Below are 17,981 nucleotides of genomic sequence, written 5' to 3' on the forward strand. Positions count from 1 at the left end.
GGCAGAGTGCAGTGCGGGGGGGGGGGAAGAAGTGAGGTCCGTGTGCGCCCTCTCAGGTCCGGGGGCGTCCTCCGCCGCTCCCCCAGCGCACCCCCAGTCCACGTAGGGCGCGACGGCTACCCTTGACGCGTAGTCGGCTGTCGCTGGGGTCCAGGCACGCGTCTCACTCGGAGTCCGGGCGTCGCCAGTGGGGCGGTCGCGTGTTCTCGGGGGTGCCCCGGTTCGTCGCTGCCCTCTCCTTGGCGCCACAGGGGGGTCCCCAGATGAGTCCAGGCGTGGTTTTGTACTTCACCAGGCCGCCCTCGCCGCGGCCGCAGGCCGCCGCCCAGCGCCGCAGCAGCCCCCTCTCAGATTGCAGCGTTGGGCCCGGGGGATAAGGCAGCGCCTCGGGCTCGCGTAGCTGCGAGCCGCGGCCGCGCGTCCAGCAGAGCGGCCGCAGTCCCGCCTGTAGGGTCGGTGCGGTTTTCCACCGCCGATTCTCCGCAAATTTGGCCAGGTGACAGAGAAGGCTCCGTGGAAGGCCCGCCGGCCAAAACGAGCAGTATTCAGGATCGTTGTGGCGGAGAAACGGCCCGGGGAAGGAGGGCTCGAGCGGGAGCTCTACCCGGGCACGTCCGCTTCCATCGCGTGCTTAGCCACGCCCCCCTCTACCCATCTGCATATAATGGTGATAAGAACCTGTGATTCTGAGATACCAACTAAGCCTACCAACCAGCCTGACTTATGTCCTAAAAGTAGAATGATTTAGGAATGCTAGTTTGTTAAGAGCCATCTGGCACTCTTTAGTCTTGCTGCACGTTATCCTATTCATTAAAGGAACTGGTATTCATAATAATCCTCTAAGCTGCTGCATACGTTAGCCGGAAAATAGAACTGTGCTTCAGTTTTTTCATGGCTATTTTTCTTTTTGTTAAATAATTTGTTTGAGGCATATGAGCTACAGATTACACACTTTTGCATAGATCGCCATCTGGTGTTGGGCACGGATGTTTGCAGTTTGTTTTTCCTCTTGGAAAGTCTTTGGAAGTCACGAGGTCGGTGACTCCTCCTTTGGTTGGTATTGCGCATGGGCTTCGGCTCCATCCTCAGATTGTTTTTTTCCGCCATCGGGCTCGGATGTAATACTTCGCACTCCGGTTCTGAACTTTTCCAGTTCAACGATCGACGCAAAATCCTTGTTCATCGAGATTCTTCTGATAACAAATCATCTTGATCACCTTCTCTTCGACACTTCTTCGATTCCAGTCGACGGTGGCCTTCGGGCCTATCCCGGCTCCGGTCTCGGCTGATGGAAAGAACTCCCTTCAAGAAGTGCCCTCGGTGGGTCCAAATTCCCTCACACCGATCTTCGAGGTGTGCAACCTCTACCTCTCCCCTGAACACGAGGCTCGAGACTGTCCCGCCTGCAAGTTTTTTAGATCGAAAAAGACTATTCGAGATCGAAGGGCCAGACGCAACATGGCGCACTCCTCGACCTCCGCTCCAGTCGACCTCTTCGGGGACGACATCGAAGCTCCGGGACAGCAGCACACCGACGACTCAGATGTGGAGGACATCACCCCGGCGCAGAGGGTCGTGAGTACTATACCCCCTCCCGCGCCGACACCCAAAAAGGCTTCGGTCACGCCTTCGCCTCCGAGCCTAGGCAAGACCAAGGACACTGCTTCTAACACCCCACCTTCGGGCCCGGTAAAGAAGCCTAATAAGCCTTCCGGCAGCTCGGGCTCGAGCCAGCTTACCAGCGGTGCCGAAAAACACCCTTCGGCACCGAAGAAAAAATCGGCCTCCACCTCCACACTGAGCTCAGCACCAAAGCCCTCGGTGTCGAAACCCAGCCTCTCGGTGCCGACAAACATCATAAGGCACTCTGCGCCGACACTCCCGTGCCGAAGCCTCTCTCGGCACCGAACAAAAAATCGGAGGTTCCAAAAAAGCACGGCACAGACAAGCCTAGAAAGCAGTCGGCCCCGAAAACCTCAGCGCCGACTGAACAACCAGTGTCACAAGAACTATTCACGCCGGATCCTTTGCAAAAGACACTTACCAAGGATCCAAAAACTGGACATTTGACACTGTCTTCAAAAAAGAGACATTTGGACAAACCAGCTCCACCCCCACCTCCAAAGAGGAAGGACTGTGCTACCTCCTCCACCCCCGCCACCTTCTCCACCCCTGCCTCATCGCTCTCCGACCCCGTCTCCAGACCATGATGATCAAGGGGACCCTTACTACGATCCAGCAGATGTGCCACAAGACCCCACCCCTACTGGATCCCCAGACCCATGGGATGATTATAACAATCCAGACATCCCAGATGTCCCACAGGATGACCTTTATCCATCCAGGCCATCCCCACCAGAAGACTCATTAGGTTTTCACCACCTACTACAGAGGGCGGCACATTATCACTGGGTAGAACTACATACTGACCCAGTAGATGAAGATTTCCTCCTAGACACCTTCGATAATGCACATAGGTCTACTGCTATACTACCTATGCTAAAAGGGGTAATCAAACATGCGCCAGAGGTTTTCAAAGACCCAGTAAGGGCTAGGGTCCTAAACCCACGCATAGAGAAAATATAAAGCCGCCCCCACAGATCCTGCCTACATTAAAGGCCCTGCACCACTGGATTCCTTGGTGGTATCTACAGCTAGGAAGAGATCAAATTCTCAGGCGTCAGGCGAAGCACCACCGCCTGACAGAGTCCAAGCTCCTAGACGAGTCAGGGAAGCGCACTGCGTCACAAGCTGCCAATATATGGCGTATCGCCAACACTCAAGCGCTATTGGCCAGATACGACAGAGCGCATTCTGATGAGCTAGAAACCATCATGCACCATCTCCCTGAAAAATACAAGAATAGGGCTAATGAGTTGATTCAAGAGGGAAAAACCATAACTAATACCACTATACGCTGTGCCCAGCCTCCAGGGCCATAAACACCAGTGTCCTCCTCCGTCGCCACACCTGGGTAAGAGTTTCAGGCTTTAAACCTGAGGTACAAGCCTCCATATTAAACCACCCATTTGATCAACATTTATTTGGTCCAAAGGTTGATGAGGCCCTTGAGGATGAAAAAAGACACTGATACGGCGAAATCTATGGGAGCCCTACAGTCACACACTCCTAGGCGCTCCTTTCGCCGGTCTTCCTTTCGGGGCACGGGCAGAGGCTACTCCTCAGATAGCGCATCCACGTCCTACAAATCCCCTCCTCAGTCCACCTTCACAATGGGTTATCAAAGAGGCGGTTATAGAGGAAAAACAAATACCGCCCGCTCTGCCACACCGCCTACCCAATGACTTTCCCCCCGCTCCCTCCAGACCATCCCACTCCGGTCGGGGGCAGACTACAAAATTTCCTTCACGTCTGGGAGACCATCACCTCAGACAGATGGGTGACCCAAATTATTCATTCAGGGTACCGCCTAGAATTAACATCTACCCCCCCCCCCCCCCCCAAACATTCCACCCAGGCAACGCCCAATGTCGCAAGAGCATGCCACATTACTAAAACAGGAGATAATCTCCCTCCTGCAAAAACAAGCCATAGAGCAAGTCCCCATCAATCAGCGAAATTTAGGGGTCTACTCCCTGTACTTTCTGATACCAAAAAGAGACTAGACTCTACGACCTATTCTAGATCTCAGGCCTATAAACACTTACATACATTCAGACCATTTTCACATGGTAACCCTTCAACAGGTTCTTCCACTCCTCTCCCAAAACGATTTTCTCACCACACTGGACTTGAAAGACGCATACTTTCACATCCCAGTACACCATGCTCACAGAAAGTACCTCAGATTTTGTAGTGGACGGGCAACACTACCAGTTCAAGGTGCTCCCGTTCGGGGTCACAACAGCACCAAGGGTGTTCACCAAGTGCCTAGCAGTAGTGGCGGCACACCTCAGACAGCACATTCACGTCTTCCCATATTTGGACGACTGGCTAATAAAAGCCTTGTCCTACAACCAGTGTGTGCACCACACCGCAGCTACAATCCAACTACTTCACCAGCTAGGTTTCATGGTGAACCACCAAAAGTCCCACCTGATACCATCACACACAAAGCAATACCTCGGTGCCACCATACACACCTCAAAAGCCATAGCCTATCCCAATCCTGCCAGGATTGCAAGCATCCAGGCTCTGCGTTAAAAATTCATACTTCAACACTCTCTCCCAGCAAGAGTTTATGCAACTGATAGGGATGATGGCCTCTTGCATTTTCATAGTGCCTCATGCAAGACTCCAGATGCGTCCACTCCAGGAGTGCTTAGCACGCCAGTGGAACCAGGCCCAGGGGCAACTGACAGATCTGGTGTTGGTGGACGGTTGCACCCATCGCTCTCTGCAGTGGTGGAACACCACAAACCTTTCCAAAGGGCGACCGTTCCTGGACCCGGTTCCACAAATAATCCTAACAACGGACGCATCGCTTTCCAGCTGGGGAGCTCATCTTGCATCTCACAGTGCAGGGGACATGGACGCCGCAACAAAAGTTACTCCACATCAACCATCTGGAGTTACTGGCAATCTTTCTAGCCCTAAAATCCTTTCAGACGCAGATTTCAGGCAAGGCAGTCCTCATTCGCACAGACAACATGACTGCCATGTACTAACTTCAAAAACAGGGGGGGCACACACACTCCACAGCTCTCAACTAGCACAGAGCATATGGAGATGGGCAATTCCGCAAAAAATCTTTCTCCTGGCACAACACGTCCCAGGAGTCCAAAACACCATGGCAGATCTGCTCAGCAGACAAACGCAACAGATCCACGAAAGGGAACTTCACCCACAGGTTCTTCACCCGTTCTTTCAGAAGTGGGGGCATCCTCAGATAGACCTCTTCGCCACCCATGAAAACAAAAAATGCCCAAGCTTCGCCGCCAGATACCCACACCCATTGTCGAAAGGCAATGCGATATGGATGAACTGATCATGCAAATTTGCGTACGCTTTTCCACCTCTCCCACTAATTCCATTAGTGGCGCGAAAGCTACAACAGCACTCCCTCACGCTCATCCTGGTAGCTCCAACATGGGCCAGACAACCGTGGTACACCACACTGCTGGAACTCTCGGTAGTGCCACACCAAAAGTTACACCTCTCACCATGCCTCCTAACCCAGAACCATGGAGAGATCAGACACCCGGACCCAGCTCAGCTCAACCTTGCGATCTGGCTCCTGAGGTCCTAGAATTTGGATACCTTAACCTTCCCCCTGATTGCATGAACATTATTAGAGAAGCTAGACGCTCTACTACTAGGGCATGCTACGCTGCAAAGTGGAAAAGGTTTGTTTACTGCCATAACCCAATCAACCCTCTAGATGTATCCATACAGCACATTATATGTTACTTGCTCCATCTACAAAGGTATAACCTAGCATATACATCCATTCGGTTCCACCTCGCAGCAATTGCGGCTTACCTACAGAACAGACAGCACCTATCACTTTTCAGGGTGCCTGCCATCAAAGCAAACATAAAGAAACAAGGCTAGCGGTATCCCTCTAGGACAGCACTGGATTTATCATTACCCCATCATATTTGTTCGTGATGTTTTAAATTCACCCCAAGTGTGCAATCTCGATTAGCACCCGCCAGCACAGTGCTGTTCCAGCCCCTAGAGTATACGTAAAAAAACAGCACAAGATGCACCACTCAAAGTACAATATAATTTAAATCAGTCCATATCCTTGATGTTTTTTCTTTTCAGAGCATTCTTCTTTATTTTTAATTTGTCATATACACATTAAAACATCCAAGACAGCCAAAGCAGCCGACTCGTTTCGTCCACCTCGGGACTTCTTCAGGGCATGAAACTGATGTATCAATATTTGTATTTTTTTCAGTTGTAATATTACAGGAAACGCAGATCAATGTCATTTAATGAGGTGAATACCTTGATTTAAGTACAATAGAATAGTTTATCTGCTAAGTAGCTCAAACGGGTCACATCCTTCCAATATCAGTCATATTCCAATTTCGTCCAACGGTACGAGCAGCAGTATCACTCTCTAAGATGCCCCACATAAAGGCAACCCTATTTCTAAATCAGGGATAGCTAGGTGGATTGTAAAATGCATACAGATTTGCTACCACAAAGCAAAACGAACGCTATCTGTTCCCCCTAAAGCCCACTCTACAAGGAAGATAGGGGCTTCCATGGCTTTTCTAGGGAACATACCATTAGATGACATCTGCAAAGCAGCGACATGGCCAACACCGCACCCTTTCACAAAACATTACTGTGTAGATGTGCAAACCAAGCAACAAGCTAGTGTGGGCCAGGCTGTACTAAAAACACTGTTCCAAACCACTGCAACGGATACCGGTGGTCGCCGCTAGGGTTGGGTACTGCTATATAGTCTATGCAAAAGTGTGTAATCTGCAGCTCGTATGCCTCAAACGGAATATGCTACTTACCAATATGCATCTGTTCTTGGCATGTAGAGCTGCAGATCTACACACGCCCACCCGCCTCCCCGGCTACCTGTATCCGTTCCAGTCTATCTTATTTAGATACAACACACATGGGTTTCTTTACTGTTATTACTACGCTCAACCCTTCCCTGCTGGCGAAAAACAATCTGAAGATGGAGCCGAAGCCCATGCGCAATACCAACCAAAGGAGGAGTCACCGACCTCGTGACTTCCAAAGACTTTCCAAGAGGAAAAACAAACTGCAAACATCTGGGCCCAACACCAGATGGTGATCTATGCAAAAGTGTGTAGATCTGCAGCTCTACATGCCAAGAACAGATGCATACTGGTAAGTAGCATATTCCTTATTGAGAGAATGAACAGTTAAAACATTACATAACTGGAAAGATGTAAAAAGATAAACGCTAATCTAATGAAACAAGGAGAATATATAGTCACAATTGCAAATATAAGAAAAAGAAATAATATAAGAGAAGAAGAGTAATGAGGGTATAAAGTCATAACCTCGTAATAAAAGAATGTGTTCCATAAGAAAGACTAGTATGTTATTTGTAAGTTTTGTTATAGAAGAGAGAAAAGAAAAGGGGAGATGAAAGAGGAGGAGAGAGAGAAAAGGAGAAATGAATGAATTAAAAATAGGTATTATAAGACAGATAAGTGTGAGGACAGAAATGTAGTAAAAGGTAACCATAATAAATACGATTTATTCTTTAGATAAATACAAGAGTAGGAGACAAACAATTCTATGTTCATCACAAATTAAATTCCACGAAAGCAGAAAGGATAATTTAGAGTTGTCTTTCCAACATGTTAATATAACTTTAAAGGCAACAGCAATAAAGGTCAAATAAAATAGTTTTCAAAGGGAGTTGGTCGAAATCAGCAGATATAGTACCTAAAAAGATATTCTGAATAGCAAATGGAACATCACAAGAAAAAATCAATAGGCATTTCGACCATATAGCTTTCCAAAAATCATAAACCTTGGACAATAATAAAGTAAATGTATCAATGATCCTTCAGAAGAAAGACAGGACCAACATGATGAAATAGAATGGTCTATTTTGTGAAGAAAGAGGTGTGTAATTACAACTGTTATAAATAAAATATAAGGATTGTGTAATGTTGGCAGCTTTGGAGGTTTTGAAAATCTTTTGCCACAATCTATCCCATTGATGAACAGAAAGTGATTGAGATGTTTTGTTTCCAAAATAATTCGATAGATTTACGCCGTGTGCTAGTAGGTAAGGATAAGGTTTTATATATAAAAGAGGCAATGGGAATTGGGTCATGAGGAATTTGAAATAGGGTTGAAACCGGCGTAAATGAAATAGGAGTAGGGTTGGGGTTAAAATGTTGTAAACTGGTTTGGAGAACAGGAGACAATGTGTTATATTGCTGAATGTAAGAGTCAGGAAGGCTAAATTTCTCTTGTAGTTGGGGAAAGGGCAAAATCGAATTGTTAGCTACCGACTGATGTACATAGAAAAGGCCCTTTTCCTTCCAGTGCTTGTAGTAAAAGGATTTGTGGCGGAATTTGATGTTTATTAAACCATATTGTAGAGGATAGAAAGGAGTGATAAGATTCAAATCCTATAAAAAAAAAGTGTATATTAGATGGTGAGAATATTTTAAGATAGGATATGATATGAAAGTACAATTGGTCATAAACATAATATCCTGAAAAGAAAAGTCATGTAACAATGATCGTTCAACATCAACCCATGTTGGCATAGGTAAATCTTGATAATCTTTAGACCTGGCATAAAACTGACTAATCTAAAAAGCATTGTGGTATAATTTAAAATCAGGAAATCGAACACCACCCTCTGATTTTGGACAAATTAATTTAGAGCAATAGAAGCACGTTTATTGTTCCATTAAAATTTAGTACAAATAGAATTAATCTGTGAAAAATAATAATTAGAAATTTTAAAAGGTAACATTGAGTGTAAAAAGCACCTGGGGAACAATCATCATTTTAATTGTATCCAGTCTCCCCCCCCCCCCCCCCCCCCCCCCGTAAATAAGGATATCTGCATAAGCAAAAAGTTTAATTTCATGGGAGTTGAGGTTAAAACCAGTAATTTCAGGGTTGTCTGCGTTCAAGAAAGGGTTCTAAACAGGAAAAAAAGTAAAGGAGAAAGGGGGCAACCTTGGCGGGTACCTCTTTATAACTGAAAATATGAAGAAAAAAGACCATTGGCAAACACACGAACGTGGGGCAGTATATCCTAATTTAATATAAGAAATAAACTTTTGACCGAAACCAAATCATTTAAGAGTATAAAGCATATATTGCCAATTAATGTGGTCAAAAGCCTTTTCAGCATCAAGTGAGAGGGTAGCTATAGGAGAAGAATATTTCCTTCCAAGGGCCAGGATATTGGAAAATATTCTAGCATTATCAGAAGCAAGTCGGCCTTCAATAAAGCCAGCTTGATCTGGTTTAATGAAGCATGGGATAATGTTCTCTGAAGCGGGAAGCTAGAATCTTTGCAAAACTTTTACAATCCTAATTAATCAGTAAGATGAGTCAAAAAAAATGTACAGAAAGAAGAGTCTGTCCGGTTTGGGAATAACCACAATCTGCTTCTAAAAAAACTGTATGCTTTGGAATTGAAGAATGAGTTAAAAAGGCCCAATAGTTTTGCGGCAAAAATTGTTGAAAAAGTTGAGTAGTTAAACAATCAGGTTCCGGGGCTTTGGCCTTTTTTAAAGATTTAAGAGCATAGATTATCTTTTGGAATTAGATCATTTTCAAGAGGTAGAAAAGTATGAGAAGGGGGGGGGGGAGGGGGGTTAGGAATACCTTGGAAAAAAGTCTCCATCTTTTTCGGATGGAGATGTATCCTCCATAGTATATAAGTGTTATTAGTAGGAGTGAAATGTATCTATAATGTCTGAGTCGGAGGAAAGGAGTTTGTTGGTTGTTTCTGAATGTATAGGTCCAATATTTTTACGTTCTGATTTAATTTTTAAATAATTGGCTAGCATTTTACCTTCCTTATTTTGTTTGGCCTTCAATGATATTTAGATTTGATCTTAAGGAGAATGTTACAAGCATCAACAGTGGCAATTTTATACAAGGTAGATTTGGCTTTAATCAGTTCATGCAAAGTGGAGGAAGTTTTAGAGGAAAAAAGTGTTCTAAGGTTTTAATCTTTTGAAGAGTTTCATGGTAGTTAGTATTGAGTAGTTTCTTTTTCTTTGCTGAATAAGCAATGGTAAAGGCTCTAAATGAGGCTTTAAAAGCATCCCAGTTATGAACAGATGTCCGAAGACTTATTAATTTAAAAAAGTTCATTAATAAGGTTGCTTCTGAAATGAAGATTTGGTCAGAAAGTAGGTGATGGTTAAAACGCCAACGGCCTTGTTTGCAAATGTTTAGTGACAAATCAAGAGGCGGACACAGGAGCATGGTCGGAAATAAAAACAGAACCAATATTGGAGGAATGGATACAAGGGAGTAATGACTTAGACACCATAATATAATGAACACGGGACCTAGTATGATGAACAGGTGAAAAAGTAAATTCACAAATATCTGGATTACATGTTTTCCATACATCAAACAAGGAACGAGAAGCAATGGCAGACTGAAATGATTTGTGGGTCTGATCAAGTTCAAATTTGCATTTAGATTTTCTATCAGAGAAAGGATCCAACCAATTATTAAAATCGCCACCAACGATATTGGGGTTAGAGATGGAGGATAATTTCAATGTAATACATTGCCAAAATTGTGGGTCGGGTTTGACAGGACCATAAATGTTGAAAGTGACTTTTTTTTTTTTGACAAATTGCATCAACCAGAGCCCATCGTCCATCGGAGTCAGTCAGTTGATAGTATTTGTGCATTAATTGATTTTTGAAATAAGATGGCAACACCACCACGACGGTCAACAGCAGGGGAAAACACAATGTGGTTAACCCATTGACGTTTGAGCTTGAGATTCCACATCATTACAACGAGTTTCCTGTACAAAGGCAACATGAGCATTAAGTTTGGGTAGATGAGATAATACCATTTGACAGGATGACCTAGACAACGTACATTCCACGAGACAACGTTAAACATGATGAAGGGTGAGGGGGAACATATGGAAACAGGAACAGTAAGCTGTAGGACCAATAAAAAAGAAAACCTTTATCAAATGTTAAACAATACAAACAAAAAAAATTGAAATTGGAGAAAAAGTAGAAGTCAAGATAAACATTCATATAGGTAGAAAGATAAGGAAAAACTGTATAAAGAGAACCTGGATATAAAAACAGGTGAAGAGAGAGGGAAGAGAAGGGAGGGAAAGATCGAGAAATCTAATAAGAAAACTGATCAAGGAAAAGAATCCAGACCTGAAGAAAGATAAGCAACAGGTATGAGAGGAGCATTGTAACGCCGAAAAAAAAGGACGGCGGTAGTAATGAATGGGCAATAAAAAGCCTCTAAAAAAGTAAAGAAATAACAAAAAATAGAATGTAAAGAATGTAGAAATAGAGCGAAGAAAGGGGAATAATTTAAGTAGTATAAGACCTAAAAAGAGTAAAGGGTAAATACGCACAAGAAAAATAGAGAAATAAAAGCAAGTAATGAAGAAACAAGATCAATATATATTAGAAGAACAATATCCACCAATTAACTGAGAAAATATTAGGCGTTAACTGGTTATTGTTCTTTCAACATAAAAACTAACAGAAAAATCAACCATTAGTGTCCATGTTCTGAGAGGAAATACGGTTTAGAAAGAGCTAGAGTTTCTCAGGGTCGTCGAAAGAACGTGTCCTTCATCAGTAATTTTGCAAAGGCAAGGATGGAGAATACCATACTGAAAGTTCAAATGTCTCATCTGAGGGCGAAGGGCCAGAAATTCTTTAAGTCGAGCATTCACTGCATGACATCTTGTGATATGAATATATTATGTCCCGACCAAGTGAGACGTCGTTTGAGTTCAACAGCCTTCAGGACCTGCATAAGTTCAGTAAATTCCAGAAAGAGCATGATGATACCACGTGTGTGGAGTTTCAGCTTTTGGATCTCTTGCTCTAATACAGGATTTTTTGTGGAAATACCTTTAAGGTCTCCCACACGTTGTTCAAGTTCTAACACCTTTCCCTCCTCGACAATCCATCGGTCTTCTATTTGTTTTAATTTTTCATTGGTAGAGGACATAAAAGGTTGAAGACCACGTACCTCATCTAAAATAGTCAAGAACTGGATTTTGTGAGGAGAGGATAGGAGAAGGTGGATCGTTTTTGAGCCTTTTTGGCTTAACGCCTGAAGAGGCTGGTTTAGAAGTGGTGTGCGGGTCACTGGCCGTCTTAGATTGCTGATGAGGACGATGAGCAGCAAATAGAATAATACGAATCCGGCCCATACACCAACAGAGAAGAAGGTTCTGGAACAATGAACAACCTAAAGAAGGTAAGCAGACGTAGCACTGAAGATATGGCCTTCAATATGCACCTCAATGAGGAAAGGAATCGCCACATCAAAAAAGCGACCAGTATCTGCTGAAATATAGTGCACCTCACCATCCAATTCTCAAAGATGAAAGACTCATTCAGTGAGCAATAATGAGGTGAGAGCAGTCTATATTATAGAAAATGTAAAGCACTTCAGGCACTCAAAAGGGGCGATATATTGAGAAATAGTCACCGCCTTCAGCTCACCATGGTATAAAATGCAGGCAAGAAAAAGGACGATTAATCACTTAGAACTCCAGAGCCTATAAAAAGTTGTAAGGCATTACAAGCAATTAGGACGCTTCACTTTGAAGAGAAAAAAAACACATTCGTAGCGCAATACAAAATGGCGGGCGCTCACGTTTCTATGAGATGTACACCGCTGCGGCTCCTGGGTCCAAGAACAATGCTGGGGAAGCCATTCGCGGCATGCCGACTCACCGCTACATTACGGAAATGGGACCGCCATTGAAGCTCGACACTTAAAGCGAAGAAGCTCCGTGTCCGGACAGAGCTCACGTTCAAGTCGCCATGTTATGGCGTCCAAGCCACGCCCCTCTCATGGCTATTTTTTTATGAAGTAAATTATCAAAAGAATTGTGAGTTTTATCAAATGTAATAGTGAAGTAATGGGATGTATTATATGTTGTGGTTGTGCAATCTCACCATGTAACACTTAACAAACGCTTTAGGACCCTTGGGTTTTGTTAAACCTTCAGCTCAACCCTGGGTAACTGTGGCTCTGAGCAGCAAAGTGACCATTTCGCATTTTTAGTATCAGAACATGTCAAATTACATGTTCGGTCTATGGAATATGTTGCACCTTGACTTAAGACTCTGCCTGCCATAGGGGTGCCTCACACATTCCCGGGGGAAGTTTGGCTTTGCCATTACTTTGAATGTCAAAGTAGGGCTAGTAGTTTTAACTGTGCTTCTAGCCTGCAAATGGCGAGCTGGGAGTCTTGTTTTACTCGTGTCACATCCAGAGTGGCACAACCAGTGCTGCAATCTCCCTGGGGCAGGTATTACAGGTACGTTGGCTTAGCCAATTGGGTAGATGGTAATTCGACATACCAGCTTAAGGGTAAGGGCACAGACAGTGAGGTATGGTTAGCAAGCCTCAGTTCACTCCACTCTTAGTAAAAAAAAAAAAAAAAAAAGCAGCATCAGCCCAAAATCTTGGTGTGACCGTTCAAAAAAAACATTTCCTTACAGCAGTGGATTGCATAAGTTTGATAAATTGAACAAAGATCCAGTTTCCCCTCTAGTCCACAGTTGCACCATAATAATTCTTGTCATTTGAATGCTGTTCTACTTGGTTCTTTCTCTACACCTGTCACCTGTGCCTGCAATTATTTTTCTGTACTGTCTACTGAAAGGACTGCTTAAGGACTATTCTGAGAGTCCGTTTACTGCTGCCATCCCAGGGCTACAGTAGTGTAGCACTCCAGTTGGATGATCAGGTTACACCCTCTTAATTTTTAATTCCAGGGGTAGAAAGGACGAGCTATCGCGGCTTTTTCCAGTAGGTGAAGAGACTTAAACTCTGAGTACAGTATAAAACGAAGTAAAATCATTGTCTAACCCATACTTTTCCTGATTGAAAGGATTTTATTACCAGATATGTACATCTTCTGGATAAGACGCTACCTCGCACTTTATATTTTTTTATTAGTTCCTTGATTCTAGGTGCTAAATGTTTGGTTACATTAACCTGTGGGACTCAGTTTAAGTCTACTCTGGGAACTTCAAAAGTCCTTTGGTCTCTAGTACCCAGCAGGCGCAAAATTCTTAGTCTTAGCTCAGCACATGCTAGAAATGCAGTCTTGAGTGTCTATACCCTCAGAGTAATCCACGAGCCCTCGTCTTTACTAACCTAAGAACTGCCAAGTTACTGTTACTCTTAAGTTGTTAAATCCCTATTGTGGCCTTGGAAGAAGTGCTGAAGGACAATAACCAAGGATACTGAGATCTAGTTAGCACAGTACGATCTCCTCAATACCACTGCCAGCACCACACTAACCGAAGTCTTATAACTATTTGGTTAACTATCGCAGCTGTGTAACATAAAATGGTAGCTATATGCCTAGGAGCACTCTCTAGTCTAGCAACAATCTGCAGAGGTAGAGCTATTGAAATGCTTAAAGCTCTGAGCATATCCATCCTTACACATAACCGTACAAAGATCTTTTAGCATGATTTAGTAAATCTTTTCAGTTGATTTTCATTGCAAATTAATATTACAAGCATTACTCAAATGTTTTATCAGAAACCTTTTTATTTCCATTTTCATAACAAACAATACAACCAGTCACTTGATCTAAACATAATCTGCAGATGAAAGTTCACGGGACCTTCTCATTCTCTCCCCACCTCCCGCCCCCTCCAATACACCCACCCAAACCACAGCTATTGAGGCAATTGCTGTATCCCACTTTCGTTAACCACCTAGTCTGTGGTAAGACCACCAGTAACTCCAAACTGTCTCATATTTACAGTAACACCCCAAGCCGTATGTGTTTGTTCCAGTTTGGAGCACCAGTTCATGCCGCGAGTCCAGGCTGTTATTGATGGACCTGCAGGAGACCACCACTGCTGAGCTATATCCCGTTTAGCCACCAGCATACCCAAACCCACCAGTATCCTGTCCCCTCTGGGACCTCCCATATTTGTATTAGGTACTTATCAAGCGCACAACGCATCCACAAAGGAATATCCCAGTGCTAGACATTACTGGTTCTGATCATGAGTTTAAGTGGGTATAGCCATGCCTTTTTTTTTTTTCCCCCCCCCCCCCCCCCGAAATGTCAACCGATTTGACACAGTATGTAGATTCTGAGGGATCCTCCATTATTCCCAACACTGTTCTAGGGTGTACTGCAGTATGCGTCCCCACTACCTGGGCTACAGTGGATATGACACTGTTCTAATAGACCTGGATAACTCTCCACCAGGATATTGACACTTACTACAGTCTGGGGAGGCATGAGCCCCTGGCCTCTACAACCGGCAGGGCGTTCAGTAGGCCTGCTTAAGAACTGTGAATTGAACAAGCCAGAGCCACGCCTCCTGCTCTCCTTTGCATTTTGGGAGTGCATGCCTAAGTTGCAGGTAGCGAAACAAACTGCAAAGTGGGAATGTGGAATTCTACGGAAGGTTATGAAAGGACCTAAGGTGATCACACTCCCCTACGTCCCCCAGGTGAGAGATCCCTATATGGTCCTACCCCTGGAAGCCCTCCCGTGATGCTACCTGCAACAGCTAATGTCCCCCCTCCTCGCCCGCCGCCTGCTAAGGCGTCCTCAAGCGTGAGCTTACAGTCCCACCCACTTCAGTCCTCCAAACCCTAAAGACCACTTGAGTTCTCTCTGAAAGGGAAGCTAGGATGAGCGCCCCCACCACACGGTTTAGGCCAAGGAGGGACAGCTCTCCCTTATATGTACATTTCCCCCCACCCTCCATGCAACCATTCATTGATGACCAGTAGTTGGATTGCCCAGTAATGGAGGTGAACATCTGCCATAGCCAACCCGCTTCATACACAGATCGGACATATTAACCAAAAGCCAGCCTCACGTTTGTTCCCAAATAAATTTGTGCCTTGGCTGCCAGGGACACAAACCAAGTCTGCAGAATCTGGGGAAGGGGGTAATAAACTGAGGACGTAGAGCAACCATGGGAGTATAATCATTTAAAAGGGCTTGTCTACCCATAATATTTAACTAGAGATTGTCCCAACAAGACCTGTCCTCTTGTGCCTTCTTCACTATGGGGCTAAGATTAAGACTCAAGGTAATCCCTGGTTTCCAAGAAATATACATGCCAATGTATGAAAACTTAGTCAGTGTATAGGGATCCTGGGATTTCAGTTTGTCCTGGTGGTTGCCCTGTATGGCACCAAGATGGACTTGTCCTAGGTAACCCGGAGGCCACTCCGAACGTATGCAAGATGAATTATGCGAGGTCCTGTCTCAGCTGGCGGGTGAGAAATAATAGCACGTCATCTGCATATGTTGTGTAGTCCTTCGTCGCCAGCCCCCAGTCACAATACTTTTAACATACCTCAAACAACCATACACAAACAATTAATGGAAAAAAAACGTTACTAAAAAAAAGGTGCCTAGAATATAAAATTAGAATAAAAAATGTCTACTGTGTCAAATGATTGAGGGTGATAGCATAGCATGCATTCCTCACAGATGAAATCTAGGGGCTGTAGTTATTATAACTTAAACCTTTTAATGGAAAAACAGGTAGGTAATCTCCTCTCTGTGGTACAGGCGAAAAGGCCTGTGGTACAGATGAAAAGGCCTGTGCTCCTGAGCCATGATTTTACTGACCCGAATGCTAGTCACTTTGGTTGTCCCGGAGATCCGAGGGTTGCTCGGAGCTACATTGGTGTTTGGGAAACAACCTCAAGCTCTGTAAGCACTAAACACTTATTCTTTCTTCTTGTATCTACTATATACGAATCAGTAAAACAATGGCATACTCCGTAATTATTTCATAAGGTAATGATTGCCTAGATATTGACTAATTTGTAAATGCACGTAACTTCCTGAAGCAAGCCTTTGCTTGCTCAACCAGGTTACCTTGGCAGTCCAGTGCTTATAAGGGAGTACCTGCTCATTTAGTTGCAGTGTAACAGTAGGGACCCCAGGACAACCATTGATAAGACAAATGTTTAAAATTGATGCTCCTTAACCACAACTGCCCTGGGACTTGAAGAAAAAATGCTTGCGCTAAGTGACCAGTTGAAGTTGCTTCTTATAATTGCTCTGCTCTTATTACTATATGGCATAATATGAAAGATAGTAGCACTCGCATGGAATAAAGGTGGTTTGTTGGCCTCCATCCTGCACACTTTCGTGTCAACATTTTATTGTGAGGGCACCTCTTAATTTGTAATTAACTATGAACCTGATTGTGTGGAACAATAAACGTTTTATCATTTGGGGCGGTAAATGGTTCACTTGATTTGGGGAAGGCATATCAGATGTACTCTAACCTCCTTTCTTTTTGTTAATTTTGTAGGAGACCACACATGTCGAACTTTGGCTTTTCGCTCCAAGACTTTATCTGGTTCAGGAAGATTACAACCAAGCAGATTTAGATATGTTATGACACGTTTAAGATTGTTTGAAATGCTGCACCAAAATGGAACCCACCTATGTACTCCTAAAGACTGAGCTATTCAGACATGCCTTCTAAAGGATACATGTTGCCTCACCAGCTCCACTGAAACCTTCCTCTTTCTGTCTTTTCATATTACTGTTCACTGTCAGCTCTTCTAGTGCTCTGAAGTAACCAAAAGGTAATCTACGGTGCTATATACATTTCATAATAAATAAATCAAAAATGTGAAACAGTAAACATTGGCGTTTATCTTTCTTAACAATTCTTTTTTTTTTCTCAGTGATCTGTTTCCTCTTTGATTCACGGTCATGTAGATTTTAGAAACTTGGGAGTTGGAAGGCTAGTTAGGTCTAGGAAATGAATCTCAAACACTTGAATTTATAAGAACTTGCACAGGCAGTGCCATGATTATGCCGTACTGTGTGCAATAGCTGTCCTTGTCCTGCCTCTTGGTTCTTCGTACTTTATGTAGAGCGAATTTGGCCTTGGGGCATTGGAATGCTCTATAAGAGAAAACTGTTACATTAGTTATAAAAAAAATTGGTGCAGGGAGATTTAATTGATTTGCCAAGAATATAACATTTTCTAGCGTTCGTAACTATTCAGCACATGAAGGCAAGGATTATGCTTCTACCTTTCTTCACATTATTAAACAGCATCCTTAAGCAATCAGACTTCCATATCTACTCTCCCTTTTTCTTTGTGACAGGCGCCTCCGGCTCTGCTTTGTTCGTTCCTGTTTAGAAGACTCATTCCCTGCAAAAGTAACAGAGACCCTTGTAACTCCTCTGTCCACGCACCAACGAAAAACGTAATATACCGGATAAATAACATCCACCCCCTCCAAATGAATAGAAAAAACATTTCTTATACTTGTACCATACAGATCTCACTCTTATGGTCCATAACTTCAATAGGAGTAGG

At 43.8% G+C, this 17,981-nt stretch overlaps 1 long non-coding RNA gene across 6 annotated transcripts in view; it reads left to right on the forward strand.

Moving 5' to 3' along the window:
• Nucleotides 1–17,294, forward strand: part of LOC146831217 (uncharacterized) — a 158,376-nt gene extending 141,082 nt beyond the window's left edge. For all 6 annotated transcript variants that reach the window (XR_014961530.1, XR_014961527.1, XR_014961532.1 and 3 more), the window contains one exon: nucleotides 16,956–17,294. This is a non-coding gene — a long non-coding RNA (uncharacterized LOC146831217). The remainder of the gene's footprint in view (nucleotides 1–16,955) is intronic.
• Nucleotides 17,295–17,981: the final 687 nt, after the last annotated feature.

This window comes from Triturus cristatus, chromosome 5_1, assembly GCF_964204655.1.
Source record: "Triturus cristatus chromosome 5_1, aTriCri1.1, whole genome shotgun sequence".
NCBI classification, from domain to species: Eukaryota; Metazoa; Chordata; class Amphibia; order Caudata; family Salamandridae; genus Triturus; species Triturus cristatus.